The sequence below is a fragment of the Felis catus genome, chromosome D2, assembly GCF_018350175.1.
Source record: "Felis catus isolate Fca126 chromosome D2, F.catus_Fca126_mat1.0, whole genome shotgun sequence".
NCBI lineage: Eukaryota > Metazoa > Chordata > Mammalia > Carnivora > Felidae > Felis > Felis catus.
The window spans coordinates 84,522,228-84,542,164 of NC_058378.1; the positions used below are offsets into that span (position 1 = coordinate 84,522,228).

General features: G+C 43.7%; 1 protein-coding gene across 15 annotated transcripts in view; it reads left to right on the plus strand.

Moving 5' to 3' along the window:
• MGMT (O-6-methylguanine-DNA methyltransferase) overlaps positions 1–19,937 on the plus strand; it is a 298,692-nt gene that overhangs the window by 21,975 nt on the left and 256,780 nt on the right. For 2 of the 15 annotated variants that reach the window (XM_045040850.1, XM_045040849.1), the window contains exon 2: positions 7,773–8,036. The exons of the other annotated variants lie outside the window; for them this stretch is intronic. The gene's annotated coding sequence lies outside the window, so the exon portion shown is untranslated. The remainder of the gene's footprint in view (positions 1–7,772; positions 8,037–19,937) is intronic. 15 annotated transcript variants of the gene reach the window in all.

Below are 19,937 nucleotides of genomic sequence, written 5' to 3' on the forward strand. Positions count from 1 at the left end.
TTGGCGGATTCTTAGGAGAAAGCCTTTGGTGTTTTGGTTGGAAGTGCTTGCATCTATAATTAATTAATTAATGTGAGGAGAATAACATCTTCAGGATGTGAATCTTCCTCTTTAGGAATATGCTGTCTTTCTCTATATATATTTAGGTCTTTTTTAGTGCCTGCCCACTTTTAATAGTTTTTTTTTATGAAGAACTTGCCCATCTTTTGTGATATTTTCCCCAGGCCTCTAGTGTTTTTGTTGCCGTTATATGTGGTATCTTTTTCTTTTCTTTTTCTTTTTTTTTTTTTTTTTGGTAATCCTTTCTGTGTGATTCGTACCTGAAAATGCTATGTTGATTGTTGTGTGCTCATCTTACATCTGGTTTCCTTGCTAAATTCCTCTCTTTAATTTTAATATGCTCTATGTATATTCTTGGATTTTCTACAGGAACAATTGATCATACTACCGATGAATGATAGTTGGCTTCTTCCTTTCCACTCTGTTAATCATTTCCTTCTTTGACTTGCCATGTTGCTCTAGCTAAGACCTCCACGGCCATGCTAAGATATGATCATAATTGATATACTTAACCTTGTTACTTATTTTAGAGAGAAAGCTGTTAATTTTTCACCACCAAAAATGAAGCTTGTGATAGGCTTTTGGTAAAAAGGAAGCTTCCTTTTCTGGTTGTCTGAGAAATTTTTAAAAATGATTAATAGGCTCTGAATTTTGCTGAATTATTTTTCCACATCTATTGACGTGATTGTGTGATTCCCACCCCCCATGTCTGTTAACGTGTGCATTTACTTTTGTAGATTTATTTATTTATAATTTTTTTTAATGTTTATTTTTGAGAGAGAGAGAGAGAGAGAGAGAGATGGAATGTGAGTAAAGATTGGTACAGAGAGTAAGAGAGACACAGAATCTGAAACAGACTCCAGTCTTCTGAGCTGTCAGTACAGAACCTGATGTGGGGCTCGAACCCATGGACCGTGAGATCATGACCCGAGGCGAAGTCAGACGCTTAACCAGACTGAGCCACTCAGGTGCCCTTACTTTTGTAGATTTATTCATGTTAAATCATTTTTGCATTTCTGGGATGAACTTGTCCACTAAGCATCATCTGGGCTAGGCTTATTATTTTTTTGATTAGGATTTTTACATCCGTGTTTATAAATGAGATTACTTTTTTTTTCTTCTTTTTGTTCTTGTTCTTCTTCTAGTATCCTTGTCTGGTTTGGGTTTCAAGGATAAACTGACCCTGTGAATTGGTTGACAATTCTCTATATATGATCATTTTATGTGATCTTTAAAAATTTGGTACGTTTTGCCTTTGTAACCTGGTATTTGTGGGAAGACTTTTAAAACTAGTGATTTAATTGCTTTCATGGTTGTAAGATTATTTTTTTTTAAAGCTCTAGTTAGGTTAATTATATGAAGCCAGGTTTTTAGTTTTTGAGGGAAAATAAATTGTTCCTAGTATTCTTGAGTATTTTAAATCTCTTCAATTATGTTCCCTGTTTTCATTCCTGATGCTGTTTGTTTTCACTTGCTCTCTTTTCTACTTACTGTATCTCGTGTAGTGTTTGCCTGTCTTTGTAGTCTTTAGGAACCAGATTTTGACTGTGATCCTCTGTATTATGTCTTAGATTTAACAGCTCAGACATTTTTACCCAATATTTTCTAATTGTTCCTTATTCTCTGTCCTCTTTCTGACTTTCAGATTAAAGGCTTACCTTATGCTTTTTACCCTCTTTACTTCGTTGATTTTACATCACATCATCTGTGTGGCTTCACGGTACTCTAAAAGTTGTCGTGGGTCACGTTTTCACTGTCAGGCCTGTTCAAATGTCTTAATTTTCATTATGATTTCTTTCTTGATGGTGTGTTGTTTGGAAGTATTTTTAAATTTCAAGACATGGAGATTTTTATTTAAGATTTTGTTACTAGCTTTTGTGGTAGGTGAATACTAAGGTGGCCTCCATGGCATTTACCCCCTGGTGTCACCCCTGTGATTGCTGCTTATGTGGAAATGGGGATTTACACTTGCAGATGAGGTTACACATGAGTTGACCTAAAGATCTGGAGAGTGTTGCAGAGGTCCTGACCTGATCACAGGGCTCCATAAAAGCAGTGAGCTCTTCCAGCTGGTGGAAGGAGAGGAGGTCAGGTACACTGACGGGACAGGGTACTCTCTGTGGCTGAGGTGGAGGGGCCCGTGGGACAGGGTGCCCAGGGGTGGCGGTCACTGCCCGCCACCCTGCAAGGAAATGGAACTCCAGTCCTACAACTGAGGGAAGTGGCTTCTGCAGCAGCAGATAGACATGTGCTGGCAAGTGGATTCTCCCCAGAGTCTGCAGATAAGGATCCGCCTTGTGGACACCTCGGCGGGGTCTCTGAGACCCTGAGCAGAGGACCCAGGCAGGACCAGCGGCACTTCTGAAGTGAAGGACTGTCAGCAGACAGATGGGGGTTGGTCAGACCACTGGTCGCAGTACATTCTTTTCCCAGCAACAGCAAATCAGTGCGCTTGTAACTGTACCACGATGGGCGTGTGGGGCCCGCTGATGCTGCTGCTTTTGTTGACTCTTGTATTACAGCCTCGTATGTGGAGGCTTTCCGCGTATGGTCCGCGTTTCTGTCTTCTCTCAGGATGTGTGTAGAACCCCACGCCATATTTTTTCATTAATACCATCGGTATATTGTCCTTTCTTTTTTCTTGCTCAGTCTATCCAGTTTATTGATGACTTCTGGTTTTGCTGTTGTCTATTTTGTTCTTCTGTTTTATGCTTAATTTTTATTTCAGGGATTTTTGCTCTTTATTTCCTTTCTTTTTTCTTTGTATTTGGTGTGGTGTTTTTATTTTTCAGATTCTTGAGATGGAAGCTTAGGTGATTTTCAGCCTCTCTTCTTTTATGATACACACTTGCAGGGCTATGCATGTCTTCCGAGTACTGCTTTGGCTGCATTCTCTAAGTGGTGGTACTCAGTGTTTTCATGTTCACTCAATTCAAAATGTTTTCTGATTCTATTCGGATTTCATGTCTAACCCAGGAGTATTTAGATGTGTGTGTGTGTGTGCGCCTTTCCAAACATTTTTTATTGTTTTGTTTTGTTTTTTTCCGGTTATCTTTTTGTCCGTGATTTTTAGTCTGACTGTACTGCACTCAGTGTACATAGCCTGTGTGACTTCAGTCCTCTGACGTGTGTTGAGACTTGCTTTGGAATCACACGTGAGAAGGGGTCTGCGAGTATGCCTTCTGTGGTTGTCGGGTGTGGTGTTCTGTGTGTGACCCTTAACCAGCTACTCAGGAGTGTTCGCATCTTTTGGAAGCTTCATGACCCTTTCATCTGCATACTCTATCAGTTACTGAGAGAGAGATGTTTTAAAATCTCAAATTATACTTTTGATTTTTCTGTTTCTTTAGGTCTGTCTTTTCCTTAATATATTTTTAAACTGTAATATTAGGTGGATACAGAACTGACTTGTTGATCATTATGAAATGTACCTTTATATTGCAATGAATACTTCCTGCCTTGGCATCTCCATTGTCTAGAATTTTTTTGTTGTGGTGGTAAGACACATAACATAAAATTGACCATCTTAACCATTTCTTTCTTTTTTTTTTATGTTTAATTTTGGGAGAGAGAGAGAAAAATGCGAGTGGGGGAGGGGCAGAGAGAGGGGGACAGAGGATCCGAAGCAGGATCCATGCTGTCAGCAGAGAGCCGGATGTGGAGCTTGAACTTACAAACTGTGAGATCATGACCTGAGCTGAAGTTGGACACTTAACTGACTTAGCCTCCCATGCATCCCACCATCTCAACCATTTCTTTAAAAAATTTTTTTTAATGTTTATTTTTAGTTTTGAGACAGAGAGAGAGACAGAGCATGAACGGGGGAGGGTCAGAGAGAGAGAGGAAGACATAGGATCCGAAGCAGCCTCTAGGCTCTGAGCTGTCAGCACAGAACCCGACGCGGGGCTCAAACTCACGAGCTGTGAGATCGTGACCTGAGCCGAAGTCAGAGGCTCAACCGACTGAGCCATCCAGGCGGCCCCCATCTCAACCATTTCTAAGTGAATAGTTCAGTAGTGTTATGTATATTCACATTGTTGTGTAACAGGTGTCCAGAACTTTTTCATCTTGCAAAACTGAAACTCTTGTACCCATGAAACACTCCCCATATCACCCTCTCCCTAGCTCTTGGCAGCATAATTCTACTTAACGTTTCTGTGAATTTGACTACTCTAGGTACCTCATAGAAGTGGAATCACACAGTGTTTGTCTTTTTGTGACTGGCTTATTTTACTTAGCATGGTGTCCTCATGGTACGTCCATGCTGCTGCATCTGTTAGAGGCTGAATACGATTCCACTGCATGTTGTAACAGGGTTCTCCAGCAGAACAGGGAATTTGTTATGAGGGAAAGATGATATAATTTAGAATATAACATAACATACTGTAGTACAGTATATATAACGTGGCATAACATAACATAACATAACATAACATAACATAACATAACATAACATTACATCCCTGGAAGAGAGTCTGGGAAAGAGCAAATTCTCCCTTCCTTCACCTTGTTTGTTTGTTTGTTTGTTTTCTATTCAGACCCTCAGCAGATTAGATGAGACCCACCTGCCTTTGGGGGGGGGGGGGGAGCAGTCTGCTTTACTCTGTCTATGGATTTAAATGCTAATCTCAGTTACAGACATACCCAGAAATAATGTCTAACCACATGGCTATATACCCATGGCTCAATCAAGTGGACACATAAAATTACATATCGTATACGTATCTACCGTGTTTTCTTTATGCACTCATCCACTGATGAACGCTTGGGTGGTTTCCACCTCTTGACTCCTGTGAATGGTGCTGCTGTGGACATGGGGGTGCAAATATCTCTTCAAGTCCCTGCTTTCCCTTATTTCCAAAATATACCCAGATGTGGAATTGCTGGGTCATGTGGTAATTCTGAATTTTTGAGGGAACTCCTTACTGTCTGTAGCAAGTACGTAATTTTCCGTCGCTCCCAACAACGTACAGGGCTCCAGTCTTCCCCCACCCATCCTGGCCAATACTTGTTACCCTGCTTTTTTTAAATAGTAGCCATCCTGACAGGTGCAAGATGTGCATTGTCTTGCGTTAATATTATTATATGGGCTTTACTTTGGTCAGATTTGAATGGTATCTCTTTTCCATCTTTTCCATCTTTTAATGTTCAGCCTTTGTTCTTACATTTAAAGTGTATAAAGAGTATATAGGTTTTTAAAATACCCAGTCTGATAAGCTTTAGTTGTTTAGTCCAGAAAGGCTATAATCGTCATCATTACTGTTGTTTTAAACATTTAATATTCATGCAGATTAATCACATACTGATTAATTGATCGATTGATTGGCAAGTTTTGTTCCTTCATTACCACACTTGCATGTGGGATGATTTACTTCTGCCTGAAAATCTTTTTTTTTTTTTTTTTTTTTTTAAATGCAGGTCAACTGGCAGTGGATAGAATTCATTTTTTAAAATGTTATTTTCCCTCGACTTAAACACAGTAATTTAACCCTTGTTGGCTCTTGAATTAGCAGCTATCTTATTTCATCATTTAAATACTTCCTACCCATTTTCTTCTGCTTTTCTAAAGTTTCTGCTGAAAAGCCAGCCATCAGTTGTGTTGTTGCTCCTTTGAGGCTAAGATGCGAATTTTTTACTCCGGTTGCTTTTAGGATTCTCTCTTTGGCTTAAAGTTGCATTACACTTAGTTTTTATATTTTTCCTCATGTTTATTCTGCTTGGAGTTTGCTGAGCTTCTTGAATCTCTGGGGTGGTGTTACCTGGTTTGGAAAATTCTTGACTTGGTTCTTCACTTACTCTTTCTTCCCTGCACTCGACCCTCATCTTCTGTGTTCTTGTCTTTGCATCCGTCCTGTCTGTGCCGCGGTTTGGATGTTTCTGTGGACCCGTCTTGCCTCTCACAGACTCTGCGTTCTGCTTTGCCTGGCTTACCATTAATCCTATCCTGTGAATTTCCAGTTTCAAAGTTTGCATGTTTTGGTTATAGAATGCCCATTTCATTTTTCATATGTGTTTCAATTCCTTATTTGTTTATTTATTTTAATGTTTATTTATTTTTGACAGAGAGAGAGAGACAGAGCATGAGCGGGGGAGGGGCAGGGAGAGAGGGAGACACAGAATCCAAAGCAGGCTCCAGGCTCTGAGCTGTCAGCACAGAGCCCGATGTGGGGTTCGAACCCACAAACCATGGGATCATGACCTGAGCCGAAGTCGGACTCTCAACCGACTGAGCCACCCAGGCGCTCCTCAATTCTATATTTAAAATTCTCTGGATTATTATTTTTTGTCTGATTTTCCACTTAGTTTTTTTTTTTTTTTTTTTAATCTTGTTTAAGTTGATTTAGTTATTTTTGACAACACATGAGTGTGAGTGAGCAGGGGAGGGGCAGAGAGAGAGGGAGGCGCTCAAGTGGGTTCTGCGCTGTTAGCACGGAACCCCACGGGGGCTTGATCTCATGAACAGGGAGATCATGACCTGAACCAAAATCAAGAGGCAGATGATCAATCGGCTGAGCCACCAGGCACCCCCCGTTTTAAATATATTAATCATAATTATTGTAAAGTTCTTGTGTGCTGACATCAGTATCTTGGATATCCATTCTTCTGCTGGTGTTTTCTGGGTGTTTTTTTTTTTTTCCCTCTCTTGGTTGTGTGGTACACATAGACACATGTGTGTGCCCACATACCATGTGCACACTCTCACACACAGGATAATTGTAATACGTGAAACAATCACAATTTTGTGTTTGACTTTTTCACCTGACCTTTTATTGTAAGTACGTATCCACATGATTGAGCTTTTGCCCACATTATTCCTAGAGACAGCATAGTGTTCCACTGTAACAGGTGACATTCTTTTGTTGTTGGATATTTAGGGCATTTCCATAGGTGAGACTCTGTCCTAAAGAATCAATAAATTTTGTCACAAAGATGTTTAGTGGGGGTTTTTGAGAAGTAAACCTAGTAGGGAAGATGTCCGAAGTCTTGGGTTGAGAAATTGTTCATCAGCCTCTTGCTTCTTGATTTCAGCAACTGTGTCTTATGGTTTTGGTTCTCCACTGGAGTTGTGGCCATTTATGCGTGTCATTTCAGGCGTCCTGCATAAATGCATGTCAAGCACTCTTGAGGGGAGGGGGTATGTACTGGGGTGTGCTAACGACTACGAACAAGGCCCTGACCATGTGGAGTTTTGCCTCACCTTGGGCAGAAGCAAGCAACATGCTCAGGGGCACGCCAATGCATATTGCGGCCCCCGAGAGCTCTGGGCTCTTGGTTTATCAGCGACATCAGCTCACTACCTCCTGTCTCAGTTTCCCTCACGGTAATGTTGTCAGTGCTGTCACAGCCCTTTGGCAGTGATGAAAATGTGCGCCTGTGCCTTCCAGAATGAAGCCCCAGGTAATGGGTGCCCACTGGGCACTTGAAATGTGATGAGCATAATTTAGGAACTGAAGTTTTAACTCATGACATTTTAATTAATTTACCTTTAAACAAGTTGTCCCATGTGGCTCACAGCTGCTGTATTGGACAGTCTGGCCTAGGTGGGGTCAGTGTTTACTGAATGGCATTCAGTGGCCTTTATATGCACTCCAATTCTGACATTTGGTTTCTTTGCTCATCTTTACTTTTATTTATTTTATCATAAGTATTAGATACTCGTTTCTGTGGACGAACAGAGTACGTACTATCCCCTCTCTGCGCTGTTTTAACAGGGACATCATCTCCACGGGGAGAGTAATTTGCCTGAACAGGACGCTAAAAATATAAAGTAGGCCGAATTAGAGAAGAAGAAGAAGAAGAAGAAGAAGAAGGGATTTTACCGGAAAGTAGCTTGTGTTGCAAAACCATTGAAGTGAGCGGAGACATTGCCGACTGCACACGCAGCCCCTCCTGATAGCTCTGTGATTTTTCCCTTTGACCAAGTTTCCGATTTTCATCAAAATTAGCAATTAAAATTTACAATTCAGTTTTCTCTTGTAAGTAATTGCCATTTGTAAATGAGACTAGTTTCTCTTTGAATTTATGGTGCAAATAACATAATTTATATAAAGATCTCTTGATCCTCTGGGTCTGGGCAAAATAAATGTAGTATCTAATGCTGGAATTGGGCAGGGTTTTTGTGTGAATCTTAAAATATCTGCTTCATAAAAGTGGGTTAAGTTATTTTGGAAACTATAAATAGTCACTTGGTAATTAGGTGTTTGGGTTTATTTGTTATAACGGAGTGCTTATTAGAGTTTGGTGTGTTTTTACCCCATGGATCGGAAGCTTTTATAGGCCAAGTGCTAAGATGCACCTTCTACATTTTGCTTGCTGATTATGACTCATTACAGGTGATAGATGGCCTACTCAGCTTTTCAATCCTGTTTGCTTGTAGAAAAAGAAAATTCTCATCTCTTTTGATCAGGCCTACTCTAAAATTCTGGACCCCTTTTGTGTACTAACCTTACACTATATCACATCGTCAGAAGAGAGAAATGATAGCACCGACATGCTCTCGGTCACAAGTGGATGGAATTCGGTCTGTCCTGGCTTATCTGTTTCCACCAGGGTTCTCCCTTTCTCCTGCGCAGAGCCTCTGCACATAGTTAAAATGACATCAGGACTTCATCAGGATGCAGGTTCCTGCGGACACAGCCCTGCGTCTGGTCACAGAGAATGTAATGACATTCCCAACGCCATCACCAGCCCGTTTGCTGTCTGCCCTTGTCCAGCAGGGTGGTGCTGACAGGATTATGCCATGTTGTCTGTTCTGGGATCCGTGGCCTAGTTGCGTGGCCCTTTTTGGAGAGCACAGAGTGATGGGAGCGGCTTGTTTGTAGTTATTTGCCATTTGGACTCTTCCTTTCGATTGTATTTTCACCATTGTTAAGGGAGGAAAATCGATCATTTGTTTCTTTGAGATCAAACTTTGTCACACGTGGAGAGGTGTGTTTTGTAAGTATTTAAAGGAAGCACAAGTGTCTGGATTTTCCGGTTGCTGAATCTCCCTCCAGCCCACCCACCTCCACAAGCCACTCTGATGCACCTTAGTCCTGCATGTTTTTTATTTGCTCTTCTCTTGCGATCCAGTAACAGAAGTACATTTAAACATTTATGCATGTTTAATGAATGGCCACTGAGAGGAGAGACTACCTTCATAACAAGATTAATACCTTGGCTCAAGGGACATAACATTTTAGTAAAATCAAAATTTGTATAGTTATCCTCTCTGTGCTTTCAACCTCTGGCTTCCTTATAAAAATGTCTAAATAAAATACTAGTAGCCAACTCTGGCTCTTATTCCCATCTGTGTTACGTGCTGACCCAGAACCCACTCGAGGCTGTGACGTCTGGGCCAGGGTCTCCTGGTTTATGTCACATCAGCCTGTGCAACTGTGGCATATACGGTTATGTGCTGGTGCCAGCTGTCTCCATGGTTAGATGCTTCTGGAAAAAAACACAGGGAGAAGTATCCACCCCCCCCCCCCAAAGTAGTGTTTTGTGTTGTTTTAAATAAACTCATACGTAGTCTTTCCCCTTTTAATTACTGCATTTTAATGTGGTAGTCTTGATGTATTTGGTTTTTTCTTTTTCTTTTTTTTTTCTTTGCCAAGAGAGGCCTATTAGGGTAGAAGCCATGAAACAAATATTCTGAATGGTTTCTAATTTTGAGAAGGAAGAGCTCCATTTCTTACTCTGATTTATAATGTGATAGAAAAGCTGCTGGCCAGCTGACGCTAATCTCACTTTATGATCTGTTTAACCTTTTCGCTTCCCAGCCCCGACTCACATTCCCCTCCCCAGACCTGATCCTGTACCAGCCAACGCGTGTCAGGAGCAAGCACACGGGGTCATGGCTCTGAACCCCAGGGGCTGTGGTAGGCTTTTCGTTGAGAACGTTAGTGTGCATCTGCGGGCCGCGGGCCGGCGCAGGGGTGGGTGATGAGGGCCCTGTGACGCTTCTTGTCTTCCCAAGGCCCAGCTCCCCATTTCTCATCTGCCGGTCTTTGGGGTCAGGGTAGACCCTGCATGTACACGGATGCCAGTGGAATGGGGTTTTTGGGGTTTTTTTTTTACTCTTTATTTTGAGAAATTTCAGACTTGCAGAAAAGTTGCACAGACAGCACAGAAGTTTCTGTGCACCACACACCTAGTGTCGCCCAGTGTTGACGCCTTCCATTACCTCGCGTGACCTTGTGCGGCTTCCTCTGCCAGGGACCTAACCTGTGCTGCATCAGTGTGCAGATTAGTACTGGATGCTGCTACAGGCCTTGTTCATGCTTCACTGGGAGTCTCATTCACGTCCTCCTCCTGTCCTACTTGCTGTCCAGCCCAGGACCCCGTGTGGCATGTACTCAACCGTCAAGTCTTTGTTTCTAGCCTGTGACAGTCCCTCTTCCCTTGCTGGTTGTGACCTGGATGCTTTTGAAGGACGTCCGTCCCCCATTTAGGTTTGTGATGTTGTCTCCTGATCAGATTGAGTTTCACATTTTTGTTTAAAAAGAGCACAGAAGTGATGTCTCCTCAAGGTATCACACCATGAGGTATATGATGTCTACATGTCAGTTACTGGGAGCGTTAACCTTGGTTACTTGGTTAAGTAGAATCTGTCTCTCCAACTATAAAGTTACTGTTTCTGGGGCGCTCGGGTGGCTCAGTCAGTGGAGCATCCAACTTCTGCTCAGGTCATGATCTCGCGGCCCGTGAGTTTGAGCCCCGTGTCGGGCTGTGTGCTGACAGCTCAGAGCCTGGAGCCTGCTTCAGATTCTGTGTCTCCCTCTCTCTCTCTGCCCCTTCCCCGCTCATGCTCTGTCTCTCTCTCTGTCAAAAATAAATAAACATTAAAAAAATTTTTTTAAGTTACTGTTTCTTCCTGTATAATTAATGAGTACCTTGGAGGAAATATTTTGAAATCACGTAGACATCTTGGTTCTCAGGCTTTCACCCACTAATCTTAGCATACACTGCTATGTCTTGCCTGCAACAATTATTACTGTGTTGTGTGCCTGATGTTAATCTATTTTCTTAATTCTCTCTTCATTTATGATTTGGAACTCTTAAGGAAGAGCTATTCTTTCTCTCCTGTTTATCAGTACTAGAATGGACTTGTGGATACTCTTTTATATTGTGGGTTTCAGGCAATACTGCCATTACTTATTTGGTTACTCTGACAGCTTCAACTTTGGCTCTTGGGAATTCCTTGAGGTTGACTCCTGTATCTTTATGACATGCCTATCCTTCTTCTTGGCACTTTCTTACTTTCTGGCACCACATATAATCCAAGCTTAAACTGTATTTTCCTTGCCCCTGTCCTGGACTCAGTCATGTCCACAGGGAACCCAAGTGCCTCTTCCTGTAAGATGATACTTAGAAACCCAGATCTGGGCACTGGTGTGCTCATTGGTGCTGAGATGCTGTGCCCTCTGACCCCTCTCGGTGGAAGGGGCTGGGGATCTCCATGTGACCCATGCTGTGTATCATGATGCATCCAGTGTTTACTTCTCTGTACCTGTCATCTGCACGTGTATTAAAAACTGTGAGTTTGTCTCAACACCTCCAATTCAGTTCCACAGCAGGTTTCCTCTTAGCCTCTACCCTCCTCCGGTGGTGAGAACTCTGGCTCTTGTGCTCCATAGTGTACCCTCTGTGTAATGGGCAATAAACAGACTTTGAGAAGCTCGTGTCTGTCATTTCAGTGGGCTCACTAGTGCAGACATGGTCTGCTGGGCAGAATCCTGTTTGTGAGGGAGAGTATTTCCTGTGCTTGCTTGGCAAAAAAAGTAGTCTACAGAATTCTGACTACTCATGTAAGAGTGGTTAGGAACTCAGGGTTGAAGCTGCATTAGAAGAGACAGAAGATGAAATATATTTGTTTCACAATAGATGGCATGTTTCCAAATAGAGGGACCAGCTAATTTGCTTATTTTTCAAATATCTCAATGTTGCATGTTGAGAAGAAATGAAACCATTGAAGATCCTCTACTGTTAGTTTTATGTGAATAGTAATTTCCTTTTATAGTATTCTCTACTAATTTAGGATTTATTTTTGTTGTTAACCCACTTTATTTTCTTTTCATTCAGTTTTTTGTTGGATCGGTTCTTTTTACCTAAAGTGATTTCATTCTGAATCTTCTGTTTGTTAAAAACAGATATTAAAATTCATTACATGCACGCAAAGCTCTTTAAAAGTTGTGATTGTACTTTAATATAGCAGGGGTGATACCGTATTTGTGCTTAGAGGTGTGGCAGTCAAAAGTCTGAAAGTATTCTGTGTCTTTATGGGTACTTTATGGTGTGTAGGATCTTATACCCAACTTCTGCTTCATGAAAGTTTCATACTGGAATTGTGTTTACTGGTGGCAAAGGACCATAAAACTTAGCTGACAGAAATACAAACTTATTGTCACTTTTTGTCAGATGAAGATTAGAAATTGTTGGACATCTCTATGAAATGTCCAGATCTTGCTCTGGGGAGGGCAGAGCATTTAGATGTGTGTGCATGATTCCTTCTTTGCTGTGGCGGTCAGGCTAGTGTGCGGTGTCCCCGAGATGGCACAAGACCAGAGCCACCTGTGCTGGATGTTTGGTGGTATTTGTTACTGCAGAATAGCCAAGCTGTTCTGACTGATACAGTGAGGACTGTGTTTGTGTCTGGGAGATAGTTACGAGTCTGGAAAAAGTGTAGGCTTTGAAGTATGTTGGAGTTGACCTTGAACACCCACCTACTACTAACGTGCTGTGCCCTTGGGCTGGTTACTTAACCTCTCAATCTGTTTTCTCATCTACAAGTAATTTGTTCTACCTTACATTTGCTGGGAGGAGTAAATGAGATAATGTATGTAAAGCACCTGGCCCAGTGCCAGGCATATGCAACTAATAAATTTCGTTCTTACGCAGCTAGACCTTCTGATAGTCCGTTGGCACGAGGTCACCTCTGTAAAGGTGCAGAAGCGTTCTTTTTCTAGGATGTTAGCTTTTTGACAACAAAGGAAATAGATGATCACATGTTTATTTTATCTTGCCTTATAAAAGAGCGTTAAAACGAGGTGTGGACAATGTGTGCCAGAGGTGTGTGGTAATAAGGGGTAATTGTGTTTCCCTAAAAAAAGCTGAAGCTGAGGTCCAAGGGGATTTCCCTTCTGTGGAGATGTGTGACTGGGGAATAGGCCACCTGCCTTCCTGATGGCCTGTGCAACTTCATTGCTCCCTGTCACCTGTAATTAACTTAGGGAGAAACCAATGTGGGGACTCATGGATTTCTCCCTTTATTCTTGTCTTTAAAATCAAGTTACGTCCTTTTTTTTTTTTTTTTTTTTGAGCAACAAGCTTTTGAAGAAAATGAGGACTACAGAGCAGGTGTAGTGACACAGTAATACGCTGACTGTGGGTTACGGTATTGCCCACACAGACCTGATGGAGATGGCCGACTTTAAAAGCAGCTGTACCGAAACAGAACATAAAAATGGATGTGGGCCAGAAATGCACTTTTTCTGTTTATGACTCTACTCCATATTTCACTTACATTTAAAACTGAGTTGACGAATATGAATACAGATATTTAGAGTTATTGTGAAGTCGTACTTGTTTATGTGCATGGACCATATCTTACAGTTTAAGCAGAGAGCAGTTAATGGTTTTACCCATACTGCTTGGAATTTCTTCTTCTTTTTTTTACCCTCCAGCTTCTGTTCTTTAGGTGTGTAGCTATTTTAGTATTATGAAGGATGATGGATGATGCCGGAAAGTTTCTTTGGAAGCACTTCTGATATTGTGCAATGCACTTGGGGGTCAGCTACACTTGACTGATGCATGATTTATCCCATGTCCCTGCCACTTCCTGAGATAAAGCTGCTGTTTTATCAAAAATGCCAGCAACTGTGATTTAGAATTTATAAACCTCCGTTTTCGAATAATTGTTCTGATTACTTTCTGCCTTGGCAATAAAATGATAAAGGTAATTGCACACAAATGTGAGATAGTACCAAAATACAATAAAATTAACGTGAATTAGCTTGACGTGTCGATGAGAAGTATTTATGAAATGTAGTGTTGCAATAAGGGATGGCGATATTATAGCTGGAAGGTGAGTTATTGCCTTAATGTAATACTCCTTGAAATTTAAAAAAGAGACTCTTTCTGTTGAGGGTGATTGTGCTTTTGAAATTAAGTTGAAGTGATTCTTATAATTGGCAACAATAATGCATTTTGAAGGTAATATCTTTTATTGTGTTATGCCCAGTTGCATTACCTTTTATTTAGCAGTTTCTGGCTCCAGCTTTTCTAAAAGTCCGGTTGTAGCTGACTTGAATTCTGTTGGATCTAGGGGCTCAAATGTTTGACTGTCTTTTCAGTATTTCCTCTGGTTTGAATGTTAACCAATACTTTAAAAATATCTTATTAAATCATTTAGATACCAAAGGTTGAATGTTACAGTTATTTTTATCTTTAAAGAAGTTAAAGGAATGTTCTTACAAATGTGTTTTGTCTTCCTGCCTTTGCGTGCATACCGGGGATTTCCATCAGGGTCAGACCCAGTGCCCCCATTAAAATACATGTAGTTTATAACCTTCCCTTCACAATCCTGAAATGAAATTCTTGGATCAAATCTACCTACATACACTATTAAACCTTGAAAATAAGATACAGTAACTGATAACACAATTATATGTGTTCAGAACAGAAATATTTGGGCGGACAGTAGAACAGCTGTAAACAGGCCCAGACGGTTTTATTTAATGGCGACTCCTGACTTGATCCGTGTTGATGTCAGTGCTGCCATCTTTCCAAAATGGTGGACGACGTTTTGTAAAGTTCCCGAGAAGATGGAGTCCATGTTTCCCGTGAGCTGTAGGGTTCTTGTGTTCTCGTGAAGCCCTGTGTGTGGCTCCTGCACACTTCTGCGCGCTGACATGTCACATGAGGTTGTGCTTTAGATTTGGATTGCTGTTAGATTTGAGTGTGTTGCAGGACCTTTGAAAGCGTCGCAGGATGAGGATGACTGTGGTCCCACATGTTCCAGAACATTCTGCATTCCTGACTCCTGCCCTTGGCATGTTAATAGGTCTGGCAGTCACCGTGACAAATGAAAATACCTTCAGATGACCAGCACCCCCTTGAGAAAGAGAGGCGAGGAACCCCGCTTCTGAAACCTTGACCCCAGCCAGGTTGCGGTTAGATGGGCACTTCCCCGGGTGACCTCCTGATGAGGGGCCTGCGCCATCTTGCGTCGCCAGGGCAGCCGGCGGTGAGGTTTCTGCGTGGGCAAGCCTCCCCCTGGGCGAATGCTTCCGTCACCTGCCCCTTGCTGCCACCCGGTCTCTTCGTCCTCAGGTTTGTGTGCCTGGGCCTGTTTTTTTTTTCTTTCTGACTTGGTGACAGATTTTCTAGGACTGGTGGTTTGTGTGACATGTAGCAGAGACCAAGGAAGAAGGTTTGGAAACTGAGGTCGATTTTGGAACGTGTCATTGACGGAAACAATCAGCGTGTGCCTCCTCTTGTTGCTTTGGGAGGGGGACACTGGTCTGCCGTTTTCCCGGAGAATAAAAGTGTTGTGAGCAAACACGCCTAGGGCACATGGAGTGGAATTTTCTTAGAAAGGCATAACCAGTGGGATTTTTTTCCAGAAACAATGGAATTTATAAAATAAAGTGAAATAAGGAGACTTAGTGGTAGGTGGCATCTCTTGTAAGCCCTCTTCTGTTTTCTCGTCCGTCGGTGAGCTGCACACTGGTGTTAGCTCCTGGGCTCCGTCCATCTAGACAAAGATGAAAACCAGGTGGTAAGGGGGGCGCTTGGGTGGCTCAGTCAGTTGAGCATCCAGTTCAGGTCATGACCTCACAGTTTGTGGGTTCAAGCCCTGTGTTGGGCTCCGTGTTGGCAGCTCGGGATTCTCCCTCTCCCTCTCTCTCCCTCTCCCTCCCTCTCCCCTGCATGCTTGTGCACTCTGTCTCTCCTTCTCTCTCTCTCTCTTTCTCTCTGGCTCAAAATAAATAAATAAACTTTAAAAAATGTAAAAAATAACCTTGTGATTAGCCTAGTACACATTTACATGTTAAAACATAGCCCAACTAAAGCATGAAATAGCCATGTGTTTAATATCCTATGTAAATATCATATACAATAAAAAGGGAATACTCATGTTTTTTTTTTTAGCACGTTTACTTAAGGCTGAATTTTAGGGGCTATAAGGTCATGGAGTTCAGTCGCTTGGTGGCTCCTGGTCATGCTGTGGGCATATTCAGCCTGTTCTGTTTCTGTGGAAACAGGAGCCCCTTTCTGTCTGTGTGGTAAGGCCCACACCCCAGGTCTTTGAGGGCTGCTGCTGTTCGGGGTCTGCTTGTCCTTGCTCCTGGGGCCTGATTTCCACGCGTGCCTGGTACTTTGCACCAGAAATCACACTGAAAGATCCTTTGTTATTTGCTCATAAGTAACGTGGAGCCTGGATGACTGGCCTTGACCATCTGCATGTCCTTGGGGTGGTGCTGACTGCACCAGCCGGCCCGGGGCTTGGAATTTCTGCTGGCTTTTGTATCCCTTCGTTAGCCTAGTGGTTCTAACTGGGGAAGATTTTGCCCCCAGGGGACGTTTGTCCCCAGGACATTTCTGGGTACCACAGTTGAGGAGGCCAGGGATGCGGGCAGGTGCCCCACAGCACGTAGGTCCTGTCCCTGCAGTGGTGATCTGGCCCCCACCGTGAGCTGTGCCGGGGGGGGGGGGGCGCAGTCACGATCTGTGTGAATAACTCATGTAAAGCCCAGCTGGGTCCCTGTCCAGCCTGAGGTCTGCCTGCCTGTCCCCTTTTATCTGTGGCGCGATGCCCTCAGGCAGGATGCCCTTGGTGCCAACTCTTACTCCTCCCTGACTTTTCTTAGCCTCTCCCATCCCCCGCCACACGTGCAGCGAACATGTCCCACTCCGTGGGCCCCCTCAGAGTCCTGTGTGTCTGCACTCGCCCCACCTGGGGCAGGGGCCCCCCTCCCGGCCCGGCTGTGTGTGGCACTTTCCGTCCTGCCGGCACCGCTCTGAGGCCTCACCGGCCCTGGTACTTGCTCTCAGGAGCCTGCTTGCGGTCCCTCCGTCCAGCGGCCTTCTGCTTGCTGTCTGCAGAGCTTGCGCCCTGTGGTTTTCTTTTCTCTGGGTCTTTCCACGCCAACATTCTACAAATGCCTTCTTAATCAACCCCTTTTGAACGCCTACCCATCCTTCAAGTCTCCTCCTCCTATAAAGATTTTCTTAGTCCTTGAATTTGGGTGTCTCATTTTTCGGGGAATATTCTCCAAGCATATTTCCCTCGGTCTGTTTTAAGGCAACATACGTAGTTCAGGGAGTGGATCCCGAAGCCAGACCTGATCAGGGTTCCAGTCCTAGTTCCGCCAGTTGGGAGCTCTGTGCCCTTGACTGAGTTATGCGAGGTCACCATAAGCCTCAGTTCTCCTGTCTCTGAAATGAGGTTTTAATACTACAGTGCTTATAGGGTTACAGTGCAGGACGAGGCAGGAAGAGGCTGTGAGGGCCTGGACAGCCTGTGGATGTCAGCACGGGTCACCTCAATGCCAACCTTCCCAGGTCGGCTCTTTTTTTTTTTTTTTTTTTTTTGTCTGCTGTCCCCTTAGGTATTGGTAGAAAATCCCCCTCTCTGACAGTGTGCAGCTGCAGGATAACAAGGGGAAGGCGGGTGGTCTGGAGATGTGGTGGGTCCTGCCCGAGTGAAGCCCAGACAGTTGCCACGTGGAGAATGGCCGCCCACTCAGGACTGTCCAGACCTCACGGAACCCGCACCAGGGAAGGCCGGGGTTGAAAATGGCCTTCCTGGAGGAGGCGGGGTTCTCAGGGGCGATCCGCGCTGGGGACATGGGAACCCCAGGAGTGAGCCTTCTTCCCGGTGACCATGGAGTCGTGCATTCAGGCATGGGGGGTGGGGGAGCCAAGATGGGTATTTGCGACTGGGGCTGCCGGAAGCTCGCTGGCAGAGACCCTGGCAAGCGGGCCAAAATGACAGACGGTTTCTGTGCACCTTCTTACTGTGCAGCCTCACTGTCCCCGTCTTCCAGCCGTGCTGTGTTTGCTGGTGTTTTGATTGTATTAGTTACGTAGAAGACAAAGAACACTTTCAGTCCCACAGAGTAAATATGAACCTGCTTCAATACCATTTTATCTGTTCAGCTTCAGCAGCGAGGAAGCAGCCTGAAGCTTTGCTCCTGACTCCAGCACGGGTCTTCGGGGTGGGATCAGAAGGACCGCCTTTCCTGAAGCACTGGGTCCCAGGTGGTGCAAGGCCTTCGCAGGGTGGTGACACCCGTCTGTTCTCCGAGGTTGTGGTTTCGGGGGCGAAACGGGGTGTGGGGGGGGGTCTCCCGTTTCCTTCTGTCCCAGGAGAGGCCCTCAAGTTTTCGGGAGCCTGTGGTGGAGCCCCATAGTACATCTCAACCCATGTCTGTCTCCAGCCCGGCGGTCACCGTGGTTTTATCCTGCACCGACTGCCAGAGGCGGTGAAGTTAGATCTCAGCATGAAAACCCTCTTCCGGGGGATTCTAAGGGCCGCACCCCCTGCCGCCCACCCTCCCCGTGCCAGCCCCTGCGTGGAGAAGCCCCTGCTTGGAGAAGTGCTCTCGTGTGTGACCAGGTGTGAGAAGTATCAAGGTGCTTTGCTTTAGAGGGTCTGGAGGGGACGGTTGTCCCAGGGAAGCACGTGCCAGAGGAAGGGGGCGGTGGCGCTGTGTGGGCTGGAGAGTGGCGGGCAGGGGGCAGAGCTGCAGGCCGTCTTCCGTGGAACGTGGGGTTTCTCAGGAGGTGTGACGAGCAGGTCTCACGCTCCAGGGAGGTTGTGTCTTAGTGACAGAGGTGCTGACCTCTCCCGTGTAGGAGAGATTTAGTTAAGAAAACCAGTTTCGGGCCAGGTTGCTCACCTGCTTGAAGGAAAAAAAAAAAAGCGAAAGTAATATTCTCTGTCATGAAGAAGGTTTGTGGATATTGCTAGTTACTTATTTTGAAGAGCTAATCAATGAAATGAAATTTAATGAAATCAAATAATTTGGACAGTCGTTTGAAGAAAGTAGCTGTGGCAGGTTTCATCTGGGGAGGCCGTGGTGTCGTTTCCCTGCGAAGCCGAGTCCTTGTGCGTCATTTGGCTTTGCAAGGGTTCTGTTTGCTTTTTCCTTTTGGGTTGAAATTTTTGCCTTTCCTATATGAGATGTTTATTATTGCTACCCAAAAGTGTCTGGAATATATATTGCTTTAAGCTGTGGGATAAAGTTTACTCTCGTGATGGTTTAATTTTTATTGCGTTCCCATCGTGTGCTAGCTATTGTTCAGATGACACACGCGGCCGTGCCTGCCCCGGGAGACCACATTCAAAATTGCATCTCCAGTCCGTGTCACATGCTCGGGAGCCGCACGTACCTGCGACCCCCCTCCTCGTTTCTGTTGGCTCTCTCTCTTTTTGTTTGCCTGGCACGTTAATATTTCTTTGTACTCTCATCTTATTTCTGTAGAAAAAGTTGTGCTTTACCAAGTAGAAAATATTTTATAGTAATAGTGGTTAATTATTTTAGTTCCAGGTTGTTGAAAATTGATAGAATGACTAACTCTTCAGCTAAAATCCTACTGCAGAGTGATTTAGAGATGCTATAATTGTTACATTATGTTTTCCAGTTTATCCAGAGGTGACTTCAGACAAGTAATTCTACTCTGCCAGACAATTTATTTCTCTAACTATTATGTATTTATCTTTTCCTTGGCTATACATGATTCTAGGATATAAAGTCTGTTTTTTCATTGAAATCTGTACATAAAATAACATTTAAATTCTTTCAAATCCAACTTTTGAATATTAAAAGGCTTCTCCTGTCTACCAGATTTTGGTAAAAGTGTGACACAAAATTGTTTCATAGCCAACA